This window comes from Calidris pugnax, unplaced genomic scaffold (assembly GCF_001431845.1).
Source record: "Calidris pugnax isolate Ruff unplaced genomic scaffold, ASM143184v1 scaffold81, whole genome shotgun sequence".
In the NCBI taxonomy this organism is placed as follows: domain Eukaryota; kingdom Metazoa; phylum Chordata; class Aves; order Charadriiformes; family Scolopacidae; genus Calidris; species Calidris pugnax.
Genome location: NW_015090880.1, coordinates 11,257,759 through 11,264,174, shown reverse-complemented (window position 1 = coordinate 11,264,174; position 6,416 = coordinate 11,257,759).

Below are 6,416 nucleotides of genomic sequence, written 5' to 3'. Positions count from 1 at the left end.
CCGACCCGGCGGGGGAGGCCCGGCCCGGCCCGGCAAGGCACAGCGGTGCGGGCCATCATGGCGGTCCCGGTGGTGCGCTCCCGCCCGCGGTGGCCGGGCTGGAGCCGGTGGTGGCAAGCCGGTGCGGGGCCGGGGCTGAGGACGGGCCTGGCCGCGGGGCTTTGTCGGTGGAGCGATGGCCGGGGAAGCCCCGCCGTAGGTTGGTTTCCTCCGCTCCCCCTTTTCCCCCCTTATTGTCCCGAGGGGAGGGGGGGGGCTCAGGGATCGTTGTCCGTCTCGGGGCAGCCTCCTCCGGGCCGCCGCTGCCTGCCCCCGCCGCCGCTGTCCGCCCCGAGCCGCCGGCCCCTCCGGGCCTCGGGGGAGGCGGTGTTTGACCTGCATTTTCTGCTTTCTCATGGTGCCCGTGCGGCGTCTTCCCCCGTAACCCCCCGCTCCCGCCGCCGGGGGCTGCAGCGCGGATCCTCCTGCGTTTCCCCGCCCGTCACGCGTGGCCGCCGTGGGGTGGGTTCCCGGCCCGCCCTGCCTTGCCTTCCTCCGGCCCCGGCTCCGCTCCGACCCCCCGCCGCCTCCTCTCCGCCGGCACCGGCAAGGTCACTGTCGCCCGGCGGCTCGTCCTTGGGTGCCGGTGACCGGAGTTCACCGCCGGGTCGGGCGGGGAGGGAAGGGAAGGAGGCGAAGTGCGAAGCCGCGTGGGGAAGCGGGGAAATGGGTGTAGCGGCGTCGGGGTAGGGGGGGGGGAGGTTCACAGCCCCCTTCCCAGCCCTGTCCCCGCGCTCCTCTGCCCCAAACTAGGATCCCCCGGGTGGGCTTTGTCTTTTGGAGAAGGGGTGGTGTGTGTTCCGCGGGTCCGTGGAGGGCACGGGGTGCTGCAGGGCTGCGGTGGCTGCTGCGGGCTCTGGCCATGATGTCATGGGAGCGTTGAGGGTACGGCCCGGCCCGGGCGAGGGGGCAAATGTCTCTCCTGGTGAGAAGGATGCAGCTGGGTCTCAAAAAAACTTGATGCTGGGCGGTGTACAGGTACATCATGGATTTCAGATGGTTCCCCCTCACCCCGACTGGGTGTTACTGCCAGAGCCTTAACCCAGAAAAGGAATTTCCTATTTCTTCACTAGAAATAGGAGATTCCCCTTTTCACTTCTATAGGAAATACCAGGATTTTTTTTTTCTTCTTCTTCTTGTGGTTGACCCAGGAAATCATTTTGTCGCCAGCCTTCTGGGTTTTGGTTTTTTGTTGTTTTTTTTTTTTTTTTTTTCTCTAGAGGTGCAGGGAGGAGGGTGTTGCTTTGCTCTGGATCCTGTGGGTAAGCGTTGAAGACAGTGACAGCAGCTGCTGTTGGCTCTGGAGCTCTGGTTGCTATGAGAGAAGCTTCAGTAGACTTGGCTGCTATCTCCAGGGAAGGACAGCAGAGCAGCCTCCATTAGTGTGGTGGTGGAGAGATGGCTGGCTCACATTCAGCAAAGGGCTTTACTTTTTGGGCCGTTTCCACAGGTCCAAAGCAGAAGCAGGGATATGTTTTGGTCCGGTGGGACAAATGCCTACAAGGTGGGTTTCATCGCTGTTCTTGAGTTAATGGAATTGTATTAAACTGTTGGCTGGAAACCCCAAGTTACCCTTTCCAGATATTTTGCTCAGTGTGAAAAGTAGGACAGCGAGAATTGATATGATCTTCCTGTTAACTGAAGGCTGCAGTCGTGTCTCTTTTGAACTCCAGTCTCCTTTCCAGCCAGTAACAGAGCCAGATGCTTTTCTTATTGTTTGTATGTCTCCTTCCTCCCCTTCCATCGCCTGGGCCCCACTTGCCTTATTGACTGGAATTTCTGCTGTGTGCAGTGGGTGTGTGCAGCAGACACCAGCCTGCTAGTGCTGAGAAGGGATTTTCCATTCACAGACCAGGGAACAGTCAAAATAAAGGCCCGGCTCAACTTTGGGACTGCAAACAGAGAGCAGGGAGAGGAGTTTCCCCTCTGCTGCAGGGTAAAATGTATCCCCTGTGCTTCTTAGGCGTTTGTATTTTAAAATGTGTAGAAAATGCTTCTCTGCTGTGGAATAGTGGGGTGAAATCTCCTCTGAATAATAAGGGAGATTTTTCTCGTTTGGTTGACTCAAATGCTTGATGAAGGAATAGTTTGCAGGAGGCCATTTTTGACGTGACTGTGTATTGTGGAATCTGCCAGCTCCTATCCCCACACTCTGTCTACTTCACTGCAATAGCTTCCTTCTTTTTTTTTTTTTTTTTTTTTTAAAGGAAGAATGAGTGCTTTTCTTATCAGCTTAACTAACCATTTGGCACTGGCTGCTGTCTGTATGGTATTATATTGTTGACTTGGAGCTATCGGTGTATTCCAGGGCATTTTTTAAAGATGAAACTGTTGGTTGAGGTATGCAGTATGGGAAATGGGAATACGTTCGCGTTAGAAAACAACTGCCATCTTTGTAAACTAACACCTATAATGGGGAGCCCCTTGCCCTGGCCTGCATTACTGAACTGAGAATTACCATGAGCTTGAAGCAAAAATTCCAGGACCAGAATAATGTGAGAGAGATTAAAATATGCCCTTAAATCCGCTTGACTGGCAACAGTCCTGGGGTAGATGCCAAACTCTAAGTAGCTCTTATATTTGAGGGTCTGTAGCACATAAATTGTTTCAGGCAACTTTTAACCCACCTAAAATTCATCCGTCACTGGGGCTGAATGTGGTATCTGCTGCCTAGTATGGAGTGGCATGACAACAGTAATGGACTTAGAATTTTGTGAGTATGAAAAACTAGCTCCTTGGTTTAATAAAATACAGCAAAGTGATTTTCATGGTCCCTTAGTCTTTGTTTACAGTCTCTCTGTACGTTGTTTACAGTCTCTCTGTATGTTATAATGGGGAATTAATCTGCTGCCTCGCATCTTGTTGAATAACTGGCACCGCTTTGACAAGGCCCTGGCTTTTCCTTTTACTGTCATATCCCAAGTGACCTGAAAGTAATATTCCTTAGCTAATGTCGTCTGCAATTTCACCACTCCAAGGTGAGGCAGTGAAATCCCACATACGTTTATATCCTTTTTTAGAAAGAGGACTCAGTTACAGCCAGATTTTATTTTGAAAAGTAATAGGATAAAGTTGAAAAAACCCACAGGAAAGAGATGGCATCAAACTGGCATCTCAGAATGTGCAAAAGTTTATGCTCTTTTTTGGGTGGGGGTGGGGAATCCAACAACAACTGCTGATTTAAATTTTCCAGATGTTCCTGAAGTAAAAAAAAAAAAAATAAATTTTTAATTCAGACTTCCAGGTGCAAAGCATGCAAGGGAAAACTAAATGTGTGGTGTCCCAGCCATGTTATTTATGAGTCTGACTGGTCTATTCTTTCTCCCATTTTGGGTGATCAGACTTTTCAAACTTGTTTTGAATGATGTGATGAGATAAAAATGTTTCTATCTATTCTGGCAATAGTAAAACAAACATAATGAGTGTTCAGAGGTTTGAAACTTCAAAAATCATTGTTCTCATGGCAATATTACTGTATTACAGATGCACATTTGTGTTCTTACTCTGGTGCTGCTTGTATGTGTAACTGAAATCTTGTAGTATAAAAGAAAGGTTGCAACAGGCAAAGTTTTTTTATATATACAAGATGTAGTAGTGGTACTTGAGTTGAAAGCATTAAATGTATGTTTAAATATATACGATGCGAGATACTAAGTCTCAGTTGCCTCAATGAAACTAAACCTCCTATTTGATTTTAAAATAAAGACTTTGTTGCATTTTACTTGTCTATTTAGTTGTTTTTTTCTCTTCCAAATTAAAGAAAAAAAAAAGCTCTGAATGTTAAAGCTGTTGCAGATCTACAGCCAGCCTTTGGCTTCTATGACCAACTTATGGCAAGAGTTAGTGCACAGTAAATTTGCACTTACCTTGTTAGAGGCAGTTTGGCATAAATCTGTCTTAGCCTAAACCTTTTGCTTATTTTGATTATGGAAAAAGCCTCAGACTGTAACGCAGCAAGAGTTCAACATCTTGAAACTGTGGGAGCTGAGATTTCTTTCCACTCTTTCTCTTTTCTTAATTCCTTGTGGAAGTTGCTGGGAGTTTCTTGGGTTTGGGTCTTTGGTGGTTTGTGTGTTGTGGGTTTTTTTGTTTTGTTTTGTTTTTTTGGTTGGTTTGGTTTTTTTTTTCACAGGAATTGCTATTTTGGTGGCAATTTTCCAGTATTCCTGTAGCAAATCAGCCAAGCGACGGCCCCTGTCCCTGCTGAGCAGGGAGAATGTGCAGTGCTCCTGGCCTCCCCGCTGAGCTCACGCAGGGGTGGGACTTGCTAAGCTGCTGAAATCGCAGCTAATGCCCACTGAGCATGCTGAGAAACAGTTTTTCAACTGCTCCTAGTTTAAATTTTTTTTTCTTCTATAATTAGTAAAGATGCTCTTTGTCTCGGAGGATGATCTACACGACAAATCAGGAGATTCTTGTTCATCGTCCCCCTTCCCCCCCCGCCCCAGCCCAACTAGTGGTGAAGTATTATTTTCCTGTAACAAAAATAGCTAAAGGGATTTTTCCCTCACTTCAACTGATGAGTCTGAACTTGAAAAGCTGTAGCCCAAAAGAAGAAAACTAGCCCTAATGCTAGTTTTTGTTGCCATAAGCTCTATAGGAGCACCAGTGTTGTTGTTTAAATTGTAAATCTGTAACTTTCTGATGCTTAAATCTAATTTAAATGCTTAAACAGTAGAACAAACAAATTATATTTTTAAATAATAAATTTGAGAAAGAAAAGCTTTCTTGGAGAGTTTCATTTTCTTCCTACCAAACACACACAAAACCCAATTATTTTAATGAGCAATATGGGAAATACTCAGAAGAGTGCACTGATGTGCTCAGACTTCAAGGTGGAAAAATGTGGGAGGACTTGTCAGCAGTTTGAGTGGCAAGCTTTTTAGTGAGCAGGAGAAGTAATTTCTTTTGTGGTCAGGAATCTAATAGTCCCACATTCACCAAACATGAAGAAAAAGGGAGAAGGAAGAGGGAGGAACATAGAAGAGTGGCATTGAGAAATAGCCAGGAATTTGGCTTTCAGAGTGAAGTTTAGAAGTGATCTGTTGTTTATGCTAAAGTTTAATCCTTATAAACTTGATAACGTAGACAGGTCTTGCATTCCTCGCTGAGGGTCACGGAAGGGCTAAGTTTAGCAAAGGGGAGGTATCCCAAGCAGTCAGATCCATGCAGTTTTCCAGGCAGTAACTTTTTTGCTTATTCATCCTGTTCTAAGCAAACTTAGTTATTTTTTTTTCACTTACAATCAACCTTTTGGGACAGAATGTAAGTTTTAAAACCAGAATGCTTAAGCCCGAAAATATTTCAAAGTAATTTCAGAGTAGAAAGGTCATGGTGCTTTTGATGTGTTCATATTTAGAGCATGATTACAATTGCAATCATACACATTGACAAGAAGATATTGTCTGGATTTGGTAGCTGCTCATTTAGTGACTCAGGCTTATTCCTGTTGTCCTTACAGAGCTCATAGCAGGGTTTGTTTCTGCAGCCTTGCTGATTTACAGAGCAAAACTTTTTTGGTGACCACGCCAGCAGCCCAGAAGACGGTTTGAAGTTCTGATACTGAGAAGAATCCTCTTGACTTTGAAGTGAGCAGTTTGAAATGCAAGTTGTTGATAGGGAAGGAGCGCGAGACCCCGTCATCAGACTTTTTAACAGAACGCGCCTGCTGAGGGTGATTCAGTAAAAGAGGAAAAAAAAGTCAGGATGCAGCTTGAAGTTTTGGTTTGTCGGTGTCAGATAATGCAGTCTCCTGGTTTTGCATAGACTTTGAATCATGAAAGTAAGTGGCTGGAGGATTTTTGAGTTGCATGGAAATATTTGGATAAGGAAGCTCAGACTGGAGGAGGGAAAGATGCAGCTTGTTTCTGGGACGAGAACATGGGAGCTGCAGAGGTGATAGCTGGTAGGAGGATGGGACCAGGAGGACCGAGACCTCTCAACACAGCTTCAGGTAGTGCAGAGAATGGGAGCGGAGGAGTGTTTTCCAGTGTGGTCCTGTTTCCTAGCTGTGCCTCTACCCAAATTGCATCTTTCTGGCAATGTTGTCCATCGCTCTCTAGGACTGGTGCTCCTTCAGGATGCTGATGTGGAAGCTGCTCCCAAGGCACAATACTCAAATGTTTTTATTAGAGAGAGTGAGGAGGTGAGAATGTACCTTTGCTTGTAGGCAGGAAGGAATACACTGGGAAAAGTTTGAGAACCAGTGATTTAGGAAACTGAAGTGCCCTGGGGGTTCAGCATGGAGTCCTTAAAATAGTTAGCGTGTCTCAACCTGAGTCGCAGTATCAATTTATAGATACTTGGAAGAGTATATAAGCCTTTTGCATTCATGTGGCCTTTAACTAAAGACACTAAAACAAATCATTTCCTGTGTT